The 13,407-nt window shown below is 48.6% G+C and overlaps 1 protein-coding gene and 1 long non-coding RNA gene across 6 annotated transcripts in view; one reads left to right on the plus strand and one right to left on the minus strand.

Moving 5' to 3' along the window:
- LOC118376836 (low-density lipoprotein receptor-related protein 8-like) overlaps nt 1-13,407 on the plus strand; it is a 212,158-nt gene that overhangs the window by 38,506 nt on the left and 160,245 nt on the right. The window lies entirely within an intron of this gene.
- LOC127907578 (uncharacterized) lies at nt 7,919-8,736 on the minus strand. Of its 4 annotated transcripts, none has more exons than XR_008064982.1 (3): nt 8,604-8,736; nt 8,460-8,531; nt 7,919-8,027 (listed from the first exon to the last, which is right to left on the minus strand). It is a non-coding gene; the product is annotated as an uncharacterized LOC127907578 (long non-coding RNA). The 4 variants fall into 4 exon arrangements; XR_008064981.1 differs by having other exon boundaries at nt 7,919-7,991; nt 8,460-8,567; XR_008064980.1 differs by having other exon boundaries at nt 7,936-8,027; nt 8,460-8,567.

Consider the following 13,407-nt stretch of genomic DNA (forward strand, 5'->3'; position numbering starts at 1 on the left):
ATGGTTAGGTACACATTGGTGCAACGACAGTCATTTTTTCGCGAATGCGCTTGTTAAATCACCCGTTTGGCGAAGTAGGCTGTGATTCAATGTTAAATTAACAGGCACCGCATTGATTATATGCAACACAGGACAAGCTAGATAAACTAGTAATATCATCAACCATGTGTAGTTAACTAGTGATTATGTGTAGATTGATTGTTTTTTATAAGATGCTTTTAATGCTAGCTAGCACCTTACCTTGGCTCCTTGCTGCACTCGCATAACAGGTAGTCAGCCTGACACGTAGTCTCCTCGTGGAGTGCAATGTAATCGGCCATGATCTGTGTCCTAGAATGCCAATTACCGATTGTTGTGAAATCTTGAAATCGGCCCTAATTAATTGGCCGACCTCTAGATGTGATGCAGCTACCAATCACAGCCCAGACTCTTTGTATCTTCATGGCCAGTTCACTTGCCTCTTGCCAACATGGGTTTCAATGACGAAGTATCTCGATACAGTATCCATAGCCGATCATTGTTTGAATGACTATGGAATGGAGGTAGGTCTCTAGAGAAGGGACTTATGATGGATTACTGCTGCGAGAGAAATGCAGGTGGGTGAGATGAGACACACAATATAAAGAACATCCGCAGTGCTGGAATGATTGACAGGTAGATCAGCATCAGCAGTATAATAAAGCCCCTGTGTTGGCTGACTGTCTGACTGGCTGGCTGACTGACTGGTTGGCTGACTGGCTGACTGACTGGTTGGCTGGCTGGCTTGCTGGCTGGCTGGCTGGCTGGCTGGCTGACTGACTGGTTGGCTGACTGGCTGACTGACTGGTTGGCTGACTGTCTGACTGGCTGGCTGACTGACTGGTTGGCTGACTGGCTGACTGACTGGTTGGCTGGCTGGCTTGCTGGCTTGCTGGCTGGTTGGCTGACTGGCTGACTGACTGGTTGGCTGACTGGCTGACTGACTGGTTGGCTGACTGGCTGACTGACTGGTTGGCTGACTGTCTGACTGGCTGGCTGACTGGCTGACTGACTGGTTGGCTGGCTGGCTTGCTGGCTGGTTGGCTGACTGACTGGTTGGCTGACTGGTTGGCTGGCTGGCTTGCTGGCTGGCTGGTTGGCTGACTGGCTGAATGGCTGATGAAGCCAACCGAGACAGCTAGTCAACAGTGTGATGAGAGCTGGGGGAATTTGTCCTCGTTAATGTCATACTGAAACACTAGAGACACAGGGTTGTATCCCAAATGGCACCCTATTCCCTACATAGTGCACAGCTTTTGACGAGAGCCCTATGGGTCCTAGTGTCCTAGTCGAAAGTAGTCCTCAGTTTAGGGAATAGGGTGCCATTTGGGATGCAGACTGTCTGAGTCATACTTGTTATTTTCAGTTTTCTCCCTTTGAAAAGCAGTTGGAGCTGTGGATGAATAGAGTGTGTGTGTGTGTGTGTGTGTGTGTGTGTGCGTGCGTGCGTGCGTGCGTGCGTGCGTGAAGATGAGAAAGTGTTTACGGTGTGTGGTTATGATTCTCTTAAGTCTAAGTTGCTGTACAGTTTGTTATCTTACTCACATAATACAGGTTAGATAATGGTGTTTAATTCATTGGCCTGTTTTGTGTTACAGTGTTAACTCTGATTCTCTTTAGGGGCTTTGTTGGAAAACGTCTGTCTGTCTGTCTGTCTGTCTGTCTGTCTGTCTGTCTGTCTGTCTGTCTGTCTGTCTGTCTGTCTGTCTGTCTGTCTGTCTGTCTGAATTCAATTCAAGGGTCTTTATTGGCATGGAAAACATCTGTTATCATTGCCAAAGCCAGTGAGGTAGATAATATACAAAGTGAAATAAACAATAAAAGGAACAGTAAACCTTACACTCACAAGTTCCAAAATAATAAAGACATTTCAAATATCATATTATGGTGTCTATATACAGTGTTGTAACAACAATAAAGACATTACAAATGTCATATTATATATATATATATATATATATATATATATATATATATATATACCGTGTTTTAACAATGTACAAATGGTTAAAGGACAAAAGGGGAAATAAATAAGCATAAATATGGGTTGTATTTACAATGGTGTTTGTTCTTCACTGGTTGACCTTTTCTTATGGCAACAGGTCACAAATCTTGCTGCTGTGATGGCACACTGTGGTATTTCACCCAGTAGATATGGGAGTTTATCAAAATTGGGTTTGTTTTCAAATTCTTTGTGGGTCTGTGTAATCTGAGGGAAATGTGTGTCTCAAATATGGTCATACATTTGGCAGGAGGTTAGGAAGTGCAGCTCAGTTTCCACCTCATTTTGTGGCTTCTCTTGAGAGCCAGGTCTGCCTACGGCGGCCTTTCTCAATAGCAAGGCTATGCTCACTGAGTCTGTACATAGTCAAAGCTTTCCTTAAAACCTCTTTGGGATAGGGGGCAGTATTTTCACATCCGGATGACAAGCGTGCCCAAAGTAAACTGCCTGCTACTCAGGCCTAAAGCTAGGAAATGCATATTATTAGTATATATGGATAGAAAACACTCAAAAGTTTCTAAAACTGTTTGAATTATGTCTGTGAGTATAACAGAACTGATTTCCTTAAGTTTGGGTCAGTCACAGTGGTCAGGTATTCTGCCACTGTGTACTCTCTGTTTAGGGACAAATAGCATTCTGGTTTGCTCTGTTTTTTTTTACAATGTGTCAAGTAATTCTCTTTTTGTTTTCTCATGATTTGGTTGGGTCTAATTGTGCTGCTTTCCTGAGCTCTGTGGGGTGTTTTTGTGTTTGTGAACAGAGCCCTGGGACCAGCTTGCTTAGGGGACTCTTCTCCAGGTTCATCTCTCTGTAGATGATGGCTTTGTTATGGAAGTTTTTGGGAATCGCTTCCTTTTAGGTGGTTGTACAATTTAACTGTTCTTTTCTGGATTTTGATAATTAGTAGGTATCTGCGTAATTCTGCTCTGCGTGCATTATTTGGTGTATTACGTTGTACACAGAGGATATTTTTGCAGAATTTTGCATGTAGAGTCTCAATTTGGTGTCTCAATTTGGTGTTTGTCCCATTTCGTGAAATCTTGGTTGGTGAGCGGACCCCAGACCTCACAACCATAAAAGGCAATGGGCTCTATAACTGATTCAAGTAATTTAGTCAGATCCGAATTGGTATGTCGAATATTATTTTCCTTTTGTTGGCATAGAAGGCCCATCTTGCCTTGTCTCTCAGCTCGTTCACAGCTTTGTGGAAGTTACCTGTGGTGCGGATGTTTAGTCCGAGGTATGTATAGTATTTTGTGTGCTCTGGGGCAACGTTGTCTAGATGGAATTTGTATTCGTGGTCCTGGTGACTGGACCTTTTTTGGAACACCATTATTTTTTAAATCTTCTCTCTCTCTATACTCTACCCTCATGGCCTGTCTCTCTCTGTACTCTACCCTCATGGCCTGTCTCTCTCTGTACTCTACCCTCATGGCCTGTCTCTCTCTGTACTCTACCCTCATGGCCTGTCTCTCTCTGTACTCTACCCTCATGGCCTGTCTCTCTCTGTACTCTACCCTCATGGCCTGTCTCTCTCTGTACTCTACCCTCATGGCCTGTCTCTCTCTGTACTCTACCCTCATGGCCTGTCTCTCTCTGTACTCTACCCTCATGGCCTGTCTCTCTCTGTACTCTACCCTCATAGCCTGTCTCTCTCTGTACTCTACCCTCATGCCCTGTCTCACTCTGTACTCTACCCTCATGGCCTGTCTCACTCTGTACTCTACCCTCATGGCCTGTCTCTCTCTGTACTCTACCCTCATAGCCTGTCTCTCTCTGTACTCTACCCTCATAGCCTGTCTCTCTCTGTACTCTACCCTCATAGCCTGTCTCTCTCTGTACTCTACCCTCATGGCCTGTCTCTCTCTGCGCTCTCCTCCATGGCCTGTCTCTCTCTGCGCTCTCCTCCATAGCCTGTCCCTCTCTGTACTCTACCCTCATGGCCTGTCTCTCTCTGTACTCTACCCTCATAGCCTGTCTCTCTCTGTACTCTACCCTCATGGCCTGTCTCTCTGTACTCTACCCTCATGGCCTGTCTCTCTCTGTACTCTACCCTCATGGCCTGTCTCTCTCTGTACTCTACCCTCATGGCCTGTCTCTCTCTGTACTCTACCCTCATAGCCTGTCTCTCTCTGTACTCTACCCTCATGGCCTGTCTCTCTCTGCGCTCTCCTCCATGGCCTGTCTCTCTCTGCGCTCTCCTCCATAGCCTGTCCCTCTCTGTACTCTACCCTCATGGCCTGTCCTCTCTGTACTCTACCCTCATAGCCTGTCTCTCTCTGTACTCTACCCTCATGGCCTGTCTCTCTCTGTACTCTACCCTCATGGCCTGTCTCTCTCTGTACTCTACCCTCATGGCCTGTCTCTCTCTGTACTCTACCCTCATGGCCTGTCTCTCTCTGTACTCTACCCTCATGGCCTGTCTCTCTCTGTACTCTACCCTCATGGCCTGTCTCTCTCTGTACTCTACCCTCATGGCCTGTCTCTCTCTGTACTCTACCCTCATAGCCTGTCTCTCTCTGTACTCTACCCTCATGGCCTGTCTCTCTCTGTACTCTACCCTCATGGCCTGTCTCTCTCTGTACTCTACCCTCATAGCCTGTCTCTCTCTGTACTCTACCCTCATGGCCTGTCTCTCTCTGTACTCTACCCTCATGGCCTGTCTCTCTCTGTACTCTACCCTCATAGCCTGTCTCTCTCTGTACTCTACCCTCATGGCCTGTCTCTCTCTGTACTCTACCCTCATGGCCTGTCTCTCTCTGTACTCTACCCTCATGGCCTGTCTCTCTCTGTACTCTACCCTCATGGCCTGTCTCTCTCTGTACTCTACCCTCATGGCCTGTCTCTCTCTGTACTCTACCCTCATGGCCTGTCTCTCTCTCTGCGCTCTCCTCCAATACCTGTCTCTCTCTGCGCTCTCCTCCATAGCCTGTCCCTCTCTGTACTCTACCCTCATGGCCTGTCTCTCTCTGTACTCTACCCTCATAGCCTGTCTCTCTCTGTACTCTACCCTCATGGCCTGTCTCTCTCTGTACTCTACCCTCATGGCCTGTCTCTCTCTGTACTCTACCCTCATGGCCTGTCTCTCTCTGTACTCTACCCTCATGGCCTGTCTCTCTCTGTACTCTACCCTCATGGCCTGTCTCTCTCTGTACTCTACCCTCATGGCCTGTCTCTCTCTGTACTCTACCCTCATGGCCTGTCTCTCTCTGTACTCTACCCTCATGGCCTGTCTCTCTCTGTACTCTACCCTCATAGCCTGTCTCTCTGTACTCTACCCTCATGGCCTGTCTCTCTCTGTACTCTACCCTCATGGCCTGTCTCTCTCTGTACTCTACCCTCATAGCCTGTCTCTCTCTGTACTCTACCCTCATGGCCTGTCTCTCTGTACTCTACCCTCATGGCCTGTCTCTCTCTGTACTCTACCCTCATGGCCTGTCTCTCTCTGTACTCTACCCTCATAGCCTGTCTCTCTCTGTACTCTACCCTCATGGCCTTTCTCTCTCTGTACTCTACCCTCATGGCCTGTCTCTCTCTGTACTCTACCCTCATGGCCTGTCTCTCTCTGTACTCTACCCTCATGGCCTGTCTCTCTCTGTACTCTACCCTCATAGCCTGTCTCTCTCTGTACTCTACCCTCATGGCCTGTCTCTCTCTGTACTCTACCCTCATGGCCTGTCTCTCTCTGTACTCTACCCTCATGGCCTGTCTCTCTCTGTACTCTACCCTCATGGCCTGTCTCTCTCTGTACTCTACCCTCATGGCCTGTCTCTCTCTGTACTCTACCCTCATGGCCTGTCTCTCTCTGTACTCTACCCTCATAGCCTGTCTCTCTCTGTACTCTACCCTCATGGCCTGTCTCTCTCTGTACTCTATGCTCATAGCCTGTCTCTCTCTGTACTCTACCCTCATGGCCTGTCTCTCTCTGTACTCTACCCTCATAGCCTGTCTCTCTCTGTACTCTACCCTCATGGCCTGTCTCTCTCTGCGCTCTCCTCCATGGCCTGTCTCTCTCTGCGCTCTCCTCCATAGCCTGTCTCTCTCTGTACTCTACCCTCATGGCCTGTCTCTCTCTGTACTCTACCCTCATGGCCTGTCTCTCTCTGTACTCTACCCTCATGGCCTGTCTCTCTCTGTACTCTACCCTCATGGCCTGTCTCTCTGTACTCTACCCTCATGGCCTGTCTCTCTCTGTACTCTACCCTCATAGCCTGTCTTTCTCTGTACTCTACCCTCATGGCCTGTCTCTCTCTGTACTCTACCCTCATGGCCTGTCTCTCTGTACTCTACCCTCATAGCCTGTCTCTCTCTGTACTCTACCCTCATGGCCTGTCTCTCTCTGTACTCTACCCTCATAGCCTGTCTTTCTCTGTACTCTACCCTCATGGCCTGTCTCTCTGTACTCTACCCTCATGGCCTGTCTCTCTCTGTACTCTACCCTCATGGCCTGTCTCTCTCTCTGCGCTCTCCTCCAATAGCCTGTCTCTCTCTGCGCTCTCCTCCAATACCTGTCTCTCTCTGCGCTCTCCTCCATAGTCTGTCTCTCTCTGCACTCTCCTCCATAGCCTGTCTCTCTCTGCGCTCTCCTCCATAGCCTGTTTCTCTCTGCGCTCTCCTCCATGGCTTGTCTCTCTCTGTACTCTCCTCCATGGCCTTCTCTCTCTGTGTTCTGCACCGTAGCCTGTCTATCTCTGTGCTCTGCTCCATGGCCTGTCTCTCTCTGTGTGCTCTGCTCCATGGCCTGTCTCTCTCTGTGTGCTCTGCTCCATGGCCTGTCTCTCTCTGTGCTCTCCTCCATAGCCTGTCTCTCTCTGTGCTCCCCTCCATAGCCTGTCTCTCTCTGTGCTCTACCCCCATAGCCTGTCTTTCTCTGTACTCTTCTCCATGGCATCTCTCTCTCTCTCTGTGCTCTGCTCCATGGCATCTCTCTCTCTGTGCTCTGCACCGTGGCCTGTCTCTCTCTCTCTCTCTCTCTCTGTGCTCCCCTCCATAGCCTGTCTCTCTCTCTGTGCTCTACCCCCATAGCCTGTCTTTCTCTGTACTCTTCTCCATGGCATCTCTCTCTCTCTGTGTGCTCTGCTCCATGGCCTGTAAACTCACATTACAATTAGTTCTCTCATCATATTCTTAATCTGGGTAGTTGATGATTAAAGATACCGTCCTACTGTGCATCTTCTTATAATCCTGAGGGACTACATCCTGGTTGGATTGAAGGGCATTTACAACAGTCAGCATCTCACTATAGAAAGTAAACTGTAAAAATAGACTATAGGTATTTTTCAGTAAACCAACGCCATTGACCGTTTTGTTGCAAAATAATCCCTTTAAGGCATGTAGTTGAGACCTGATCACAATCCAACGCCTCCGTGCTCTGACTAATACACGCCCACGACACAAACTGCTGCTTGTATGAACTAAATGGATTATTCTTTAACAAAACGGTCAATAGCCTCACTGAAATAGACAGTGTCACGACTTACAACAAGGTAGGACAATTATGGATGGATGAAATCGGGGTTGAGCGGCCATATTCAGCCTAAATGTTTACATTTACATTTACATTTAAGTCATTTAGCAGACGCTCTTATCCAGAGCGACTTACAAATTGGTGCATTCACCGTTTACCCAGACTGGGGACAGGGGAAAGGGAGAGGGGGATACCTCGTCAGTTGTATAAATGAATGTGTTTTCTGCTTCAAACCCAACCCCTCTGAATCAGAGAGGGGGGGTCCATGCCCTCGTTGCCCGGAGAACAGTTGTTGTTGTTGTTGTGGGTTAACTGACTTGCTCAAGGGATTTTTTTCCACCTTGCCGGCTATGGGATTTAAACCAGTGCCTAGTTCATTCCATGGAGGGACTAGTGTCTGCTGGTTTTTTCGTTTTTCCTTTCAATTAAGGCCTAGACAACCAGGTGAGGGGAGTTCCTTACGGAGACTTAGACAACCAGGTGAGGGGAGTTCCTTACTGAGACCTAGACAACCAGGTGAGGGGAGTTCCTTACTGAGACCTAGACAACCAGGCGAGGGGAGTTCCTTACTAAGACCTAGACAACCAGGTGAGGGGAGTTCCTTACTATGACCTAGACAACCAGGTGAGGGGAGTTCCTTACTAAGACCTAGACAACCAGGTGAGAGGTGTTCCTTACTAAGACCTAGACAACCAGGTGAGAGGAGTTCCTTACTAAGACCTAGACAACCAGGTGAGGGGAGTTCCTTACTAAGACCTAGACAACCAGGTGAGAGGTGTTCCTTACTAAGACCTAGACAACCAGGTGAGAGGAGTTCCTTACTAAGACCTAGACAACCAGGTGAGGGGAGTTCCTTACTAAGACCTAGACAACCAGGTGAGAGGTGTTCCTTACTAAGACCTAGACAACCAGGTGAGGGGAGTTCCTTACTAAGACCTAGACAACCAGGTGAGGGGAGTTCCTTACTAAGACCTAGACAACCAGGTGAGGGGAGTTCCTTACTGAGACCTAGACAACCAGGTGAGGGGAGTTCCTTACTGAGACCTAGACAACCAGGTGAGGGGAGTTCCTTACTGAGACCTAGACAACCAGGTGAGGGGAGTTCCTTACTAAGACCTAGACAACCAGGTGAGGGGAGTTCCTTACTGAGACCTAGACAACCAGGTGAGGGGAGTTCCTTACTGAGACCTAGACAACCAGGTGAGGGGAGTTCCTTACTGAGACCTAGACAACCAGGTGAGGGGAGTTCCTTACTGAGACCTAGACAACCAGGTGAGGGGAGGTCCTTACTAAGACCTAGACAACCAGGTGAGGGGAGTTCCTTACTAAGACTTAGACAACCAGGTGAGGGAGTTCCTTACTAAGACCTAGACAACCAGGTGAGGGGAGTTCCTTACTAAGACCTAGACAACCAGGCGAGGGGAGTTCCTTACTAAGACCTAGACAACCAGGTGAGGGAGTTCCTTACTAAGACCTAGACAACCAGGTGAGGGAGTTCCTTACTAAGACCTAGACAACCAGGTGAGGGGAGTTCCTTACTAAGACCTAGACAACCAGGTGAGGGGAGTTCCTTACTGAGACCTAGACAACCAGGTGAGGGGAGTTCCTTACTGAGACCTTTCCTTACTAAGACCTAGACAACCAGGTGAGGGGAGTTCCTTACTGAGGCCTAGACAACCAGGTGAGGGAGTTCCTTGACACCTAGACAACCAGGTGAGTTCCTTACTGAGACCTAGACAACCAGGTGAGGGGAGTTCCTTACTGAGACCTAGACAACCAGGTGAGGGGAGTTCCTTACTGAGGCCTAGACAACCAGGTGAGGGGAGTTCCTTACGAAGACAACCAGGTGAGGAGAGTTCCTTACTGAGACCTAGACAACCAGGTGAGGGGAGTTCCTTACGAAGACAACCAGGTGAGGGGAGTTCCTTACTGAGACCTAGACAACCAGGTGAGGGGAGTTCCTTACTGAGACCTAGACAACCAGGTGAGAGGGAGTTCCTTACTAATACTTAGACAACCAGGTGAGGGGAGTTCCTTACTAAGACCTAGACAACCAGGTGAGGGGAGTTCCTTACTAAGAACTAGACAACCAGGCGAGGGGAGTTCCTTACTAAGACCTAGACAACCAGGTGAGGGGAGTTCCTTACTAAGACCTAGACAACCAGGTGAGGGAGTTCCTTACTAAGACCTAGACAACCAGGTGAGGGGAGTTCCTTACTAAGACCTAGACAACCAGGTGAGGGAGTTCCTTACTGAGACCTTGAGGGGAGTTTTACTGAGACCTAGACAACCAGGTGAGGGAGGTCCTTACTAAGACCTAGACAACAGGTGAGAGGAGTTCCTTACTAAGACTTAGACAACCAGGTGAGGGAGTTCCTTACTAAGACCTAGACAACCAGGTGAGGGAGTTCCTTACTAAGACCTAGACAACCAGGCGAGGGGAGTTCCTAAGACCTAGACAACCAGGTGAGGGGAGTTCCTTACTAAGACCTAGACAACCAGGTGAGGGGAGTTCCTTACTAAGACCTAGACAACCAGGTGAGGGGAGTTCCTTACTAAGACCTAGACAACCAGGTGAGGGGAGTTCTTACTGAGACATAGACAACCAGGTGAGGGAGTTCCTTACTGAGACCTAGACAACCAGGTTAGGGAGTTCCTTACTAAGACCTAGACAACCAGGTGAGGGAGTTCCTTACTGAGGCCTAGACAACCAGGTGAGGGAGTTCCTTACTGACACCTAGACCCAGGTGAGTTCCTTACTGAGACCTAGACAACCAGGTGAGAGACCTAGACAACCAGGTGAGGGGAGTTCCTTACTGAGGCCTAGACAACCAGGTGAGGGGAGTTCCTTACGAAGACAACCAGGTGAGGGGAGTTCCTTACTGAGACCTAGACAACCAGGTGAGGGGAAGACAACCAGGTGAGGGAGTTCCTTACTGAGACCTAGACAACCAGGTGAGGGGAGTTCCTTACTGAGACCTAGACAACCAGGTGAGGGAGTTCCTTACTAAGACTTAGACAACCAGGTGAGGGAGTTCCTTTCTAAGACCTAGACAACCAGGTGAGGGTTCCTTACTAAGACCTAGACAACCAGGCGAGGGGAGTTCCTTACTAAGACCTAGACAACCAGGTGAGGGGAGTTCCTTACTGAGGCCTAGACAACCAGGTGAGGGGAGTTCCTTACGAAGACAACCAGGTGAGGGGAGTTCCTTACTGAGACCTAGACAACCAGGTGAGGGGAGTTCCTTACACCTGAGACCTAGACAACCAGGTGAGGGGAGTTCCTTACTGAGACCTAGACAACCAGGTGAGAGGAGTTCCTTACTAAGACTTAGACAACCAGGTGAGGGGAGTTCCTTACTAAGACCTAGACAACCAGGTGAGGGGAGTTCCTTACTAGACAACCAGGTGAGGGGAGTTCCTTACTAAGACCTAGACAACCAGGTGAGGGGAGTTCCTTACTAAGACCTAGACAACCAGGTGAGGGGAGTTCCTTACTAAGACCTAGACAACCAGGTGAGGGGAGTTCCTTACTAAGACCTAGACAACCAGGTGAGGGGAGTTCCTTACTGAGACCTAGACAACCAGGTGAGGGGAGGTCCTTACTAAGACCTAGACAACCAGGTGAGAGGAGTTCCTTACTAAGACTTAGACAACCAGGTGAGGGGAGTTCCTTACTAAGACCTAGACAACCAGGTGAGGGGAGTTCCTTACTAAGACCTAGACAACCAGGCGAGGGGAGTTCCTTACTAAGACCTAGACAACCAGGTGAGGGGAGTTCCTTACTAAGACCTAGACAACCAGGTGAGGGGAGTTCCTTACTAAGACCTAGACAACCAGGTGAGGGGAGTTCCTTACTAAGACCTAGACAACCAGGTGAGGGGAGTTCCTTACTGAGACCTAGACAACCAGGTGAGGGGAGTTCCTTACTGAGACCTAGACAACCAGGTTAGGGGAGTTCCTTACTAAGACCTAGACAACCAGGTGAGGGGAGTTCCTTACTGAGGCCTAGACAACCAGGTGAGGGGAGTTCCTTACTGACACCTAGACAACCAGGTGAGTTCCTTACTGAGACCTAGACAACCAGGTGAGGGGAGTTCCTTACTGAGACCTAGACAACCAGGTGAGGGGAGTTCCTTACTGAGGCCTAGACAACCAGGTGAGGGGAGTTCCTTACGAAGACAACCAGGTGAGGGGAGTTCCTTACTGAGACCTAGACAACCAGGTGAGGGGAGTTCCTTACGAAGACAACCAGGTGAGGGGAGTTCCTTACTGAGACCTAGACAACCAGGTGAGGGGAGTTCCTTACTGAGACCTAGACAACCAGGTGAGAGGAGTTCCTTACTAAGACTTAGACAACCAGGTGAGGGGAGTTCCTTACTAAGACCTAGACAACCAGGTGAGGGGTTCCTTACTAAGACCTAGACAACCAGGCGAGGGGAGTTCCTTACTAAGACCTAGACAACCAGGTGAGGGGAGTTCCTTACTAAGACCTAGACAACCAGGTGAGGGGAGTTCCTTACTAAGACCTAGAAAACCAGGTGAGGGGAGTTCCTTACTAAGACCTAGACAACCAGGTGAGGGGAGTTCCTTACTGAGACCTAGACAACCAGGTGAGGGGAGTTCCTTACTGAGACCTAGACAACCAGGTGAGGGGAGTTCCTTACGAAGACCTAGACAACCAGGTGAGGGGAGTTCCTTACTGAGACCTAGACAACCAGGTGAGGGGAGTTCCTTACTAAGACCTAGACAAACAGGTGAGGGGAGTTCCTTACTAAGACCTAGACAACCAGGTGAGGGGAGTTCCTTACTGAGGCCTAGACAACCAGGTGAGGGGAGTTCCTTACTAAGACCTAGACAACCAGGTGAGGGGAGTTCCTTACTGAGACCTAGACAACCAGGTGAGGGGAGTTCCTTACTAAGACCTAGACAACCAGGTGAGGGGAGTTCCTTACTGAGGCCTAGACAACCAGGTGAGGGGAGTTCCTTACTAAGACCTAGACAACCAGGTGAGGGGAGTTCCTTACTAAGACCTAGACAACCAGGTGAGGGGAGTTCCTTACTGAGACCTAGACAACCAGGTGAGGGGAGTTCCTTACTAAGACCTAGACAACCAGGTGAGGGGAGATCCTTACTAAGACCTAGACAACCAGGTGAGGGGAGTTCCTTACTAAGACCTAGACAACCAGGTGAGAGGAGTTCCTTACTGAGACCTAGACAACCAGGTGAGGGGAGTTCCTTACTGAGACCTAGACAACCAGGTGAGGGGAGTTCCTTACTAATCAGTGACCTTAATTCATCAATCAAGTACAAGGGAGGAGCGAAAACCCTCAGACACTCGGCCCTCTGTGGAATGAGTCTGACACCTGTGGACTACTGTAGCTGACCCAAGGGCCAGGTTAGACCGTAGTGGCAGTCCATGTTCCCTTTATTTAATCATGTTTAACCCCTCCACCCTCTTCGGAGTACAAATATCTTTGTTTTTTTTACAGATTTTTTTTGCTATATATACATTTGACATACATGGTATTTTTATATAAAGCAGTCACATCCTTTTAGTTGGGAGGAATGTAGTGCTGTGCTGAAAGCCACAGATTCATTTGAGTTATTCAGGTGACAAGAGTTCCATTTATTTAAAGGGCCAGTTCACCCAAATGACAACCTTAGTTAATGTATTTTGTTCCTACTTGAAAGTAGTATTTAAGGCTGGAGAGACTGAGTATGTTTACATGCACACTAATAATTCGATATCAAACGGATTTATGACAGTAGACAGATTATACAATAGTCATGTAACCACCTTACTCTGCTTATCTTAATCGGTGTAAGGTCAAAATAAAAGTAAGCATATGCCGATTAAAAACACCTGGTTTTTCTGAGCAATCTTTAGATTTATTAGAACACGTAAGCACCTTAAACG

Source organism: Oncorhynchus keta, chromosome 15 (genome assembly GCF_023373465.1).
Source record: "Oncorhynchus keta strain PuntledgeMale-10-30-2019 chromosome 15, Oket_V2, whole genome shotgun sequence".
Lineage (NCBI taxonomy): Eukaryota > Metazoa > Chordata > Actinopteri > Salmoniformes > Salmonidae > Oncorhynchus > Oncorhynchus keta.